The 13,657-nt window shown below is 41.0% G+C and overlaps 1 protein-coding gene across 2 annotated transcripts in view; it reads left to right on the top strand.

Annotated features, from left to right (window-relative positions):
• LOC122809167 (phospholemman-like) overlaps window positions 1-13,657 on the top strand; it is a 935,896-nt gene that overhangs the window by 292,992 nt on the left and 629,247 nt on the right. The window lies entirely within an intron of this gene.

The following is a 13,657-nucleotide window of genomic DNA, read 5'->3' as shown; positions in this document are numbered from 1 at the left end:
ATCAATATTCTGTAGACATTAACGTTAGTAGAATTTAGTACTTTTTATTAAAAATTGCCCTAAAAAGGCAACTTTCTTAGTCTGCACCAACAAAGTACCATAGTATACCTCTAACCCCAATACACAACCCCCTTGTAGTTGACCAATCAAAGGATTGGATCTCATGGATATACAAATTCCTAATCTCTCTGTAGCCATCTTGGTGGCTATGGGCATATTGAGACAATATAGCAAATGTCTCATGTTTACTGACAACCACTTAATCCTTAAGGAAACAGACAAGTATGCAAGAAATGTACTTACACAATGACACTGAAGGCTAAACTCTTGCATGCAAATGCACACAACACCCTCTTCACATAACACACAAAAAGTCAAACATATGGTGAGGCACTTATAAGCAATCTTCCTAAACAGCAAGGATTGTCTAGACCACCCATTGACAAAGCTATGCTCAGCAAGTACAAAGGCACTCAGAAAAAACATCTTACATCACACATACAGTCACTGTTAACGGACCCCCAAACACTAAGCCCCTAAGGTAAGTAAACTCACCTTACAGGACTCTTGTCATAGGAGACTCCATTGTAAGACATACTGATGTCCCTCTAATGAAGCTGAACAAGGAGAATATAATGGCTAATTGCTTATCTGGAGCCAGGACCCACCAAATCACTCATACACTCAAGTCATTACATCACATGTACCTGTAAGATTCCATCATAGTCCATGTAGGTGTAAATGACCTTAAACTTACCTCCCTGGACTATATGAAAAGAGACATTAGTTAGCTCTTGGACTATGTGTCTCAGGCTGGTATGAACCTAGCATTGAGTAATATAGTACCATCACCAAGGACAATGCTACAATATGAGGAAATATCATTGATTTTAACAATTGTCTGTCTTTGTGGTGTCATTCTAAAGGGATCTAATATTTGTCAGGGTGAGAGGTCATGGTTAACAGACCATGTTGCTTTGTACAAAGGATTTTCTGCACCTGTCTCCTCTAGCCTTTCGAATACTGACTAAAACTTTATTTACCCTCATAGTACCTTTTTTAGGCAATGCCAAATTGGCAATCCTACCAACATTGCAAAATCTCAAGGTATGGAGCCTAAATTAAAAAAGTATAGCCCTTCTAAGCTGACCTCACACTCAAGAATATAGGCATCTGTGCATTTACTGACTCATGGTTTAAAGCTGCAGAAAGTACCATTACAGTGCAAACTTTCAGTGCCTTCCTCACTTCTAGACAGGAACTGCACAAACAAAGGCTAAAGGTGGAGATGTCTTGATATACATCAATAACAAGCATACCTCTGTATTTCTGAAACAAGATGGCATGCTTAAGTTCCTCCATGTGCAGATCGTACCATATCCTATCCAGCTATAGGTCACCCTCCATGTCCTAAGAAGCACACCATGAATTATTGGACCTACTGGAGACACTTACCTAACACCATACTCATGAGAGACTTTTATTATCCCTGTGTAGATGGGAATCTTGTATGGCCTCAAATCTACAGGGACAGACATTCCTGTATTTAGTAATTACAGTCTTCACAGTATGCCCACTAGAGGCTACAATATACTGGACCTTGTACTCGGAAATATGGGAGAATGCTGGCCCACCATGTCTCAACCTCCCTGATAATGTCTAACCATAAAGCTGTTTACTTCAAAATCAAATCCATAAATCCAGAAAACCAGTAACAGCCAGGAAGTATTCCAAGGCAAATTACATTTTATTAAGTGATGGTTTATTAAAATTCAATGCCCTCCAAACCACGACAACACAGCCACCTATGTGGAATTGCTCTCAGAAACTGTGTAGATCCATGTCAGTGGCTACATACAGGCTGCTATACCTTCCAGAAGTAATCACAGAACTAGCCCCAGAAATAACCACCATGGGGGCATTGCAAATTATGTGTTTCACTATTTAAATGATTTATGGTTTATTGTGTGTTACAGCACTGAAGAAGGCTTTACTTTTGCCAAAACTGGTTTGCTCTTATCTTTGGAGTTGCCACAATAAAGGATTATACATTCCTCTAACCTCCTTGGTGCTGGACAATTTTTCTGTGTTAGAGACATTACAAATTAACCAGGACATACAACATAGGCTAAAAAAGTATGACAAAATAGGGGGTTCCTATTATAAAATCGAAGAGGATGAAGATCGAATGGCTTTATTATCGGAAATGCCATTCATCAATGTGATTTTTGTGAGATCGCAGTACAGTGAAGATCAGAAAATGTGCCCTTTCCTCACTGTAGTGCAATCTCTGAGTTGGTATATATAATTAGAGGGGGGGTGGGGGGCACAGCCCCCAAAAAAGTGATTTTGAGGTACGGCATTTTTGATTTTTAAGCCGGTCGAACGCCAGTGTTTTCAATGTTGTAATATAGACCCAAAATTAGGAAGGGTAGTTCCCATAAGGAAAGAAACTCTCACATCACACTAAATAGCAACTAAAAGGGTAAATTAGGTTAAACAAAGCCAGATTTCAGGTTAAGATAGCCTCCCAAGTGAAAGATAACCATAGAGCCTTCTTCATCTGTGCCCAAAACCTCAAGGCAGCACACAGTAATGTGCTGAATGTGTGGTTAATGGTGCCACATTTACCAAACCTGGTGATATAGCAAACCTGTTAGCAGATAAACTCAGTTTCAACTTTACCCCCCTCTCATCCCGACCATCCCTCAAGAAATACCCTCAAACATAACCCCTCCAAATATAACTATGGAGAATGTCCTAGCTTCACTCACTAAAGCCAAAAAACACAGCCTTAATGGGACCCATTAGTCTAACTAGTCTTATTTACAAAACCAGGGGAAAGAATTATCATGGAAATTATCAACAAGGGCAGGGGAGACCTTAAGACACTGGATATTTGTCAATGGAAAGTCATGCTTAAGGAACCTAGTGGACTTCTTTGAAAATGTCACTAAGGCAATGGATGAGGGAAAGAGGAGCATACTGCCTACCTAGATCTATCTGAACATTTGATACAATACCCCACTCAGTCATTGTTAAAAAAAATGTATGGAACTAGGCATAGACACCTGTGTAACATGCTGGATATCTAGCTAGCTTATGGATAGGACACAAGAGTTAAGATCGATGAGGCCACCTCCGCAAAGAGGCTGGTCACCAGTAGAGACTTTCAGAGCAGAGTGCTGGGACTGATCCTCTTTGGTATCTACTTCTTGGTGGTTAAAGCCAATGTGAAAGTCTATGGCTGACCAAGTTTTCAGAGGATTGCAAACTGGGAGCAGTCATTCAATCTCCCCAAGATAAGAACACCCTTCAAGGAGGAGTAACACAAACACTTGGTGCCAAAGCCTTAGCTTAAAACTCATTGCCATGAAATGCATTCTAGTACCTGTTGGGAAGTTGGCCAACCTAAGTAACTACTTCATTAATGAAAACCCCTAAAAGTTTATTCATTATTCAGGGATCTGGGAACTACTATATATAGTAACCTAGCCTTCATCCAACATGTGTCCAAGGTAGTAATAAAATCCTTTTATGTTGCTCAGCTTAATAGTAAAAAAATGGCATCTAGGTCCAGAGAGGTCATTGTAACATTGTACTCAGCCCTCATCAGGCCCATCATACAGTATAATGCCCCCTTCAGTATGTACCTGAACAGACACATGCAGCAACTGGAATGTCCGCAAAGGTTCCTTACAAAAGCAATACAGGGCATAAACACAATGTCTTGTGCTGATCACCTCAAAGCCCTGGTTATTTATTCTGTATCATACAGTCCTCTGATAGATGATCTTTATGAGTCTATATCAGTTTGTCAAAGATTCAGTTCAGCAAACCTGACTTCATCAACCCCAAACCACTGAACTTCCCTTCAGCAAATGTTCACATCTGCGAAAAATTTAAGTAGGGAAAGGAAGCAGTTGCCCAACAGCCCCACTTTGCCCTTTTCTCCACTGTAGTGCAATCTCAGAGTTGGTATATATATTTGGGGGGTGTGGGTGCACAGTCCCCACTTTGGTGGGTTTGACATACTGCAGTGTGTGTTCCATTGCGGTGTTGTCCAAGTGCTTTCTTTCCCTGGTGAAATTTTTTTTGATGTTAACATTCACGAAAGTGAAGTTCGGTGGTTTGGGGTCGATGAAGTCAGATTCACTGAAGTGAATCTTTGATGAATCGATATAGACCTGATCTTAACCTGACATGCAATATATCTCTGGACCCTCTTTTGATAAACCTTCTGCATATCCACAAAAAACAGCATCAGTATTACTTGATCAAGACTTAAGTCTTGCTTGTGACATAAATAGGACATTATGGAGAGACAGATACATTTCTCAGAATTTCCATCCTCTGGAACAAGCTTCCCATCTGTGAGAAGTACATTTCCTTCATAACCCTGTTTAAATGCAACCTGGACCAATAGATGGGTAATTGGAAATTCTGGTCTGGCACCTACATCTCTGATGGACAGAGGAAGTCAATAAATCTCCTTTTTTAGGCAAGGCTCAAAAGACAAACCCACCTCCTTAGAAAACAAAAATGGAAAAAAACTAAGGGTAATGCTGCTCAACGCCAGAAGTCTAAATCTCAAGATGCAGGCACTCGATGCACTCCACAGTATGGAGAACATCGACGTCTGTGCAGTAACTAAAACCTGGTTCAAGGCTCCTGAGAGCACCCCAGCACTACCAGGCTATACCTCGTATCATGCTTTTCGGCTCCAAAACCCGGGCCGAACCACAAAGGGAGGGGGAGTGTCCATATTCATCAAGGACACCCATACCTCCAAGTTAGTAGCAACACATGAAGCATCGGAGACCATAAAGGTGCAACTAACCATAGGCAAAACTGCTATACAACTGGTAGCATGTTACAGACCACCATCCCGATCTCAGGAACCCCACTCAGCCTTCCTGAAGACATTGGAGGATATGAATGTATCACAAAATACCATCATACTGGGAGACTTCAACTGCCCTAACATAGATTGGGTACATTATTCTAGCCCTAACACCCTAGCCCAAAGGTTCCTGGAATTCATAAATTCAAATGCACTGGCACAACTAGTCACCTCTCCCACTAGGGGAGATAATATACTAGACCTGATCATCACAAACATGGGGACAAAATGCTCCACACTGGAGGTATACCCCTCACTAGTGAGATCTGACCACAAACTAATCACCCTGGATATACATATCCCACCTCCACCCCCAGCACAAAAGACCACAGTGAAAAACTTCTCAAAAGCAGACTTCACTCTTCTTAAGACTGAGATGGTATCCTTTAAGCCCACTGGGCCAGTAGATACCACATCCCACAATGCTGAATCCTTCACAAATGCTTTCTATGGACATCTCCAAGAATGCATGGATCATGCAATCCCAAATAAATCCAAGTCCCTCTCCACCAAAGGCAAGCGTCTTGTCTGGTGGACCTCAGCCATTAACAAATTGTATAACAAAAGAAGGAAGCTACTGCACGACAGAGCAAAATCCCATAAAGGGAAGACATCTCTGATCAACACTAGCAGAAAACTACATTCTCTCATAAAAACATCCAAGGCAAACTTTGAGAGAAAAATCGCTAAGGACACTAAAGATAACCACAAAGCCTTCTTCAGCTATGTTAGAAACCTGGGAGGAAATCCTCAGATATGCTCAGAGTTAGTTCACAACAACAAAAAATACACTGAACCCACAGATATTGCCAACATTCTGGCTGACAGGTTCAGTGCAAATTTCTCCCCTCCCTCACCCCCAAAAGGAGAAATACTTATCCCAGCTGAATGTAATCTCCCTGTCATCTCAGATGTCCAGGTGAGAGCCGCCCTCAGCAAAGCTAAAAACACAGCATCAATGGGACCTGACGGTATCCCGGGTTGTGTGCTACGTGAACTCCAAGAGGAGCTAAGCCCACACATAAAAATGCTATTTAACCTTAGCCTTACTACAGGATATGTACCTGAACACTGGCGTACAGTAACAGTGGTCCCACTCCACAAAGGTGGTACCTCTACAGACCCTGGGAACTACCGCCCCATAAGCTTAACCAGCCTGGTCTGCAAAGCTATGGAAAGAATCATTATGGAACTCATAAACAGAGACATTGGGGACCTACAGACACTTGATCCCACCCAGTTCGGCTTTGTAAAGGGCAGATCCTGTCTTTTGAACCTAGTTGACTTTTTCAAAACAGTCACTAGAGCTTGATGAGGGCAAAGCAGTCCATACAGCCTACCTGGACTTGGCTAAGGCCTTCGACACAATACCCCACTCAGGCATCATAGATAAGCTCAACAGCTTAAATGTAAACCCTTATGTCACTAGATGGGTTGCAAACTGGCTAAAGGACAAAACCCATAAAGTTTAAATCGCTGGAGCAATGTCAGACTCAAAGCCAGTCACAAGTGGTGTCCCACAGGGATCTTTCCTGGGGCCCCTCTTGTTCGGCATTTATTTCTCAGATGTTAAAGCAAACATGGGAAGGTTGTGGCTGACAAAGTTTGCAGATGACTGAAAACTAGGCGCCATAATCGATACACCAGCGGACACATACATCCTACAAAAAGGCCTCACAGAAATGGACAACTGGTGCCAGAGTCATGCACTAAACTAAATGCCAAAAAATGTATAGTCATCCCCTTTGGGAAAAACAAAGTACCCACAAATTATCACATAGACAGCAACCCATGGAGTATGGAAAAGTAATCAGAGACCTAGGGACCCAAGTCGACAGCGACCTCTCATTTGACACCCACATTGCCAAAGTGGTTAGAATGACATTCTACCTTGCACACCTTATCATGAAGGGATTCACATCCAGATCCAAGGATGTCATTGTACCCCTATACTCCTCCCTCATCAGACCCATGATTGAGTACAATGCCCCATTTGGTATGTACCTCACCTGGCATTTGCAACTGCTGGAGAGACCACAAAAGTACCTCACCAAGAGGATCAAGGGTCTCCAACATATGTCTTATTCTGCCAGACTAAAGAAACTCCGGCTCTATTCAGTAGCATACCACCTGCTCAGAGGTGATCTGTGCCTGACATACAAGGCCATGTCCAATCAGGAACTGATGGACATGCTCCACCTCAAAAAATCCAAATCCATCAGAACCACGAGAGCTAAAGACTTAAACCTCGGCACAAGTATGAATGGGACATGCTGGAGGGATAGATTCATAACCCAGAGGCTTCCCGTGCTCTGGAACAAGATCCCAGTTCATGTTAGGCAGAGCCCCTCACTAACTCTCTTCAAGAGAAATCTTGATGAGTGGATGGGAGACCATAAGTTTACCCCGGGGGTCACATCTGTGTCACTACGAGCCAGGGGCACAGTAAACTAATTCTATTATATAAGGGAACCTTCACTGTGTCACTACTAGACAGAGGCACAGTATTCTAAATCTATTCTGTGCATTTCTGTACCATTTCATGGGGTGGCGAAAGCCACATCACTATGGCTAGGCTTACAAATGCCCCAGGGCAGATAGCCTAGTACTAAACTATGAAACTATGAAACTATCTCACCCATATAGATCAAATTTGTGGGTCACATTTGGGTTGCACAACTAGGTTTATAATGGTGCTAATGGTCATTAACCTGTTGTACACCTATGAGCATATGTGAACTTTAGCATGACAATGACAAAAGTAGGGAGAGAAAGAGGATAATAGACAGCAAAATTAGTATATTATTTATTGTATTTATTATTTATTGGCATTTGATTCCCGGGAAAGTCCAGTGGGCCATGGAGGGCCCAGAGGGAAAATAAGGAAAACAGTGTGGAGAAAATGTGAATGTCTGGCAGTTGGTGCAATGACTTAAGGAATTGTTAACAAGCAGTTTCCTCTTGTTCAGCCATCCAGGATTTGATTTCCTTAGCGTAACTGTGAGCAAGTCACTTATGCAGACACCTCACCTGGGCTTAGTCTGATCAAGGCCCATGGAGACTGTTGCTCTACCCTGGTATACAAATACAAATAAAATAAGATAAAATAAATGAGGATAATCTCGGAGTTAGCACAAAATAAAGTGCAAAATGACGGACAGAATGTGAGAAAAACTGTGACAGAAAGCTAAACTAAAGTGTTGTAGATTGAGAACGGGAGAAGTATATTTCAATTTGAATAGAGTGAAACCACTTCAGTAAAGTGGAGCAGTTTGTGTTCTGGATGTGAGAGTAACAAAGGGATGAGATTAATTCAAGTCAGATATGTTATGAAAAAGGAATGTATGATACCGTCTGTGATCCGATATTTTTTTGGAATACCATGTCTGATAATAAATGGTATTGGCCTTAAATAAAATAAAATAATTTTCTAATAAAAGCTAGGAGGTCAGGATGGAGAGAAGATTTAACATAAAAATGTGTGCACAACAAGCAAGGAAGAAAAATAGGGATTAATTAAGCCTGTTCTGCATGCACAACTAGAAATGACATGTGGAGATATTAAATTGTGGAGGGAGGTTTGACGTACTGTCATTTGTAGAGACACTCAGGTTGGGTGGTTAAAGGGAACTATATAAAAAAGCCAGGGAATGGCTGTTAGTGAATGATAGAGGAGAGGGCTAAAAATAAGGCCATTTAAAGTGATTGAAGAAGATTGTAGAAAAGGAAGTGGGGAAGAAAGTCACTGCTTTTTAGTGGCCATAATCTACTTAATCAAGGATGGGAAGTGTAAGGAAAGGGGCTGCATAAGGATTTACTTTAGAATAGGAACAGATGTTTCTTAAGTACAAGATTCATAGGATATGTGGATATGTTATGATCACAGTGGGAAATAAGCCTAGCATGGACCTTGGAAGCTAAGATTCGCAAAGTATCTTTAAAAGTAAGACTTAAAATTAAGGCAGTCATGTAAAGGAGGATTGTGTAGATGTAGAGCATAAACTGTACTGGGAAGAAGTTGTAGAACTACAAGCATATGCTAAAGGAATTTGGTAAGGGAAAATACACAGGGTGTGCAGTGTGAGCCAGTAGGAGCTATGGGGGAGATTTCACTGTTTATGAAGGACCCACACAGGTATGTATTCATGCTCAGCTTCAGTATACTGCATATGTTGTACTGCAAAATAGTGCCTTGTATTCCATTACAGTTCATTAAATAATTATTGATTGCTTGGACAGTGGCTCAGTAATTAGAACAAATCCGGCAAGAAGAACTAGTTAGAATGCAAAGCAATCCATCTGAAAGGTCATTGCGGACAGGGAATAGAATGAGGGCAGACAATGCCCCGTGAACACTTTCACATGTGCAAGGCAGATGAACACTGCATGCAGACATAAACTGCAAGCATGGAGATTTACTTACATATTTACAATTACAAAGTACATTTGATCATTATTAGTTCAAGGCGGATATGCATTGTTATTTAAATGGTTCCAAACTGAATCGTCAATACAAAATTACATTGTTGATTCAATATAGTGATCACAACCTTTCAGGTTATCAACAATTAAGTTGTCTTAAAATAAATAGAATGAGTAGGGATTAGTAACTCCCCAAAATGGGTCCACATATTTAAATATACTAATGTCAAGGTTGCACAACAGTGAGGAAAGGACCATTTCATTATTCTGATGCCATTTGATCTTTGGAAAACAAAGCAAAGCAGTCTGTTTTCAGTATGAGTGGCACTCAACCCTCTCTACCCATTCACTGATACTACCATCTTATAATGAAAAGCACCCTTTTTTAATTTCTCCAAATATTTTGGGTTTCTAATACCATGATGGGAATGGACCCCGTTTCTAAGTCAAACTATGAATAAAGTTCATGAAATTAGTATTGCTTCAGTCTTTGATGTCAGCCAAAAGTGTTCTTCGCAGCACCCACAATGTGCCCAGTAATGACTCCTTCTGCAGTTCATACAGTTACATGTACTGGTAACATATCTAAATACAATTGTTGATTCATGTTTATAAGACCTGTTGCCCCTGCTACTATTGGAACTGTCTGGGTATTCTGATTTCACATTGCTCTCATTTCTGCCTGCAAATCTTGATATTTTATGACTTTGTGTCTCTCTGCATGCAAGACACTGTAGTCACTGGGTGTAACGATTTCAATGATCAATAATAATTTTGGCTTCTTTTCAAGGCCTAGTATATCTGGTTTTCTTGCATCTATCTTTTGCACTGTTGGTGATCCCATGTGATGTAGACTTCATCATTTTCTATGATGCTTTGTGGTTCATGTTTCCTGTATTTTTCAGCCACTTCAATGCCATAATGTCTGCACAATCCCCAGTGCAACAGTCTTGCCATTGTTTTGCTTTCAGTATACAATCCTTCTGCCATTAGTATGTCACAACTAGCATCAAGGTGTGTGACTTTTTCCAATTCTGTTTAACACAACCTACATCTGTCTGTTTATTCCACATGTCCAATGGACTTTGTAAACCAACATGTACGCAGCCCACCATCTTGGGCTGCCAATATTACCCTTCCAACTTTTGGTTTGAATTTGCTTCTCCTTAACCATTCCTCCATTCAGTCCTGGTCAACATGAGTTCTTCCAGAAGTTTTCTGTACTTGCAACTATATTTATGCATTTTCCACATTTCTTTCCATCTCATTTGACCCTTCACCTTATATTATTTCGTTTGGGTCTTTTTAGTGCATTCAGTTGCTGCCTGATTTTTATCTACTTCTGGTTTGATTTCCATTCCTGCTTGACACCGATATGCTTTTGCTAGACTAAGCAGGGAAGTCATCATAGAATTATTCTCCTCATGTTTCAATACTTTCATTAGGTTTGGGTCTGGTGAGGTCAGCAGATATGTATGCAGTCCCAAAATTGCAGATCTATACATGTAATAAATTTCAAGGAGGCCCATACCTCGCAATGGGGAATATATAATCTTGGTATGCATTGATTTTTATAAATCATTTGGTGAGCATGAAGCATCCTTCTTGTTTTCCTGTCTATCCCATCTATCCAACAGGTTTTGGAGCCAGTAAGTCACTCCAGAATTCTAAGTTAGGACAGGAAGTGCAAATGGTTTATAGTTTGACTTTTGTTCCTGGATGTCAATGCTGTTTTCAGGACTAATTTAAGTGTTCTAAAATATTCATTACTAAGTTTTATTCACATTTGTTCATGTTTTATTGCTGATTCTTCATGAATTCCCAAATATTTATATATTCCCTCTGGCTCAAATGATTTTATATAACATTCTTGTCCAAAACTGATGTTTTCTTGGTGCCGCAGTTTTCCTGCTTTAGAGGTTGGTTTTGCACATTTATCAAGGCCAAATGACATTGTTATATCATCTGAAAAAGTTTTGACTACTTTTGCAGATGTTCTTCGTGTTTCACTGTTGCAGTCATTACATTTGGGTTATCTGCTTACAGTAGCCCTCAGTCGGCCTGATTAACAAAGTCTTGGGTCCTGCGTCGGTTGCTGTCCCTTATTCCATGACGTCAGGTCGTCAGGGGTATAAAACATGCAGCCGATGCCATTGCATCAGTCTTTCTTGCCATGCGGTGCCTGAAGCAGAAGCAGTTTGCCAAGTGCCGATCATTTTTGAGTTTCAGAACCGAAGTCTTCAGCTAAAGTTAAGTACCCCATTGGGGAAACTTTTTTTGCTCCTTACCGATGTCAGTAAAAGTTAATAATTGCATTACTTGTGGAAAGCAAATACCTCATAAAGATTTTCATTCATTCTGTATTCCTTGCCTAGGCCCTGACCACGACGTACCTTGCTGTCAGTTTTGTGCTTTATTTAATTGGGTCTATATCAGAACATCAAAGTTTTAAAACTCGGAGTGTTCTAATATCGACCCGTTTTGAGCGAACACTAAAAATAGCAAAGCTGCAGAACACCGAATTCTTTCCTAGGGAAAGAATTTGGTTGGCTGGTTCTGTGGCTTCGCTATTTTCAGCGCTGTGGTGGAAATGTATGGGTCGGGTTCAGGTAAGTGTGTGATTGTGTGGTTGTTAGGATTAGGGCACAGGTTAGATGAGTTAGGGTTAGGGCATGGGTTAGGTGAGTTAGGGTTAGGGCATGAGTTAGGTAAATTTGGGTTAGGGGCAGGTTAGGTAAATTAGGGTTAGGGCCCGGATTAGGTGAGTGTGCAAGAGTGACGGACCTTAGGGTTAGGGTTTGGGTTAAGGTAAGTGGATAGATAGTAGTGTATATATAGTTTATTGTAGGGTTAGTTGTAGGATTCTAAGTGTATGTGTGTGTATTGATGTTTTTTAGGTGTGCTTGTGTTGTGTGTATGTGTTTAGGAATAGCAAATTTTTTCCTTGGGAAAAAATTTGCTGTTCTGAATGTTCGATATTATGTGGTATAGATATTTTAGGCTAGATGAAATAGCGTTCGCTATTTTCATCTTTCGATAACGTGATATAAATGCATTTAATCAGTGCTGTTGTTGGTATATTTTCGCCTCTAAATATTTCGGTTCTCTGTTTAATTATCTAGAAATGTCATTGGTTAGCCATTCGACTACCGGGATTCTGAAAAAATGCAAAGATAAAGACAGAGACAGGCCACCGAGGTCCAAAACTGCTGACGAAGCTTCTCCTAAGCCAGTCGCCAGTTCGCCGGTACTCAGTGAGGCGCTTTCGCAGCCCCTGATACACGCTACTTCTGATTCGCAGGCCTCTACTGAGACCCATTTGGAGTCCGTTATGCCGCGAGATGCTTCAACTATGGAACCCGCAGATGTCTCTACCTTGGATGGGTCCGTAGCCGCGTTGCAGGCATCGGCTTCTGAGGGTGTATTCAGGCCTATGGACTTACATATTAAACCGACGCCTCCTTCTTCATTTAGGCCTAAATCTCGAACCACGCCTAAAAACTGATGGCCAGGCTACATGCTCAGGCCTCCATGCCTAAAAAACAAATGATAAGAAAGGCTGAAGATCATATAACTCTAATCAGGGGAAGCCAACTTCCCCCTTTTAAGAGACCAAGGACTGAAGTTGTTTATGAATCTTCTGACCAGGATTCTGATTTTTCTGATTCCTCTTATGATCTGGATTTTCCCTTATCTACTTATGAGAATTCTGATGTGGAGGACTACATTTCCTCTGCTTCCCCTCCAGGGGATTTTTCTTTTGGGGAAACCTTACATACTCTAAGGGAGCATTTCCACTGGGAAAGCCAGGATTTTTCTGATTCAAAAAAGAGGCTTAGGGATTTCTTACTCCTGCCTGAGCATAGGCCTTTAGCTATTCCTCCTGTACTAGACATTGTTGATGATGCTTTTTTGGAATCTAGTTTGGCCCCTGATTCTTTGCCTGCTCTTGCTCCTGCTCTCAGAAAACCTGACAGATATTACAGGGTTCCTGATTCACACACTTTCCTTTTTAAAAATCCTATTGCGGATCCAGAGACTATTTCACAGGGACCCGAGGGCATTAAGGCTTCTGCTGCTAAAAATCCTACCCCTTCTGATAGAGACTCCAGGGCGCTGGATAGATGGGGTAAGAAGGTTTACACTTATGTAACCTTGGCCATTAAGGCTTTAAACTGCCAGTTTCATATGTTAAAGTATCAGCAATTTGTTATTGGATTTCTTAAACAGAAAATTATGTTGATTCCTGACTGTGCGGAAAGTAAAGAATTATAGGATTTAATGCATTCTGCTGAACAGGTTGGAAAACATACTTTGCAATGTGGATTTGAT

Source organism: Protopterus annectens, chromosome 8.part0 (assembly GCF_019279795.1).
Source record: "Protopterus annectens isolate FY-2018-M chromosome 8.part0, PAN1.0, whole genome shotgun sequence".
Lineage (NCBI taxonomy): Eukaryota > Metazoa > Chordata > Ceratodontiformes > Protopteridae > Protopterus > Protopterus annectens.
This window is presented reverse-complemented; position numbering and strand designations above follow the sequence as displayed.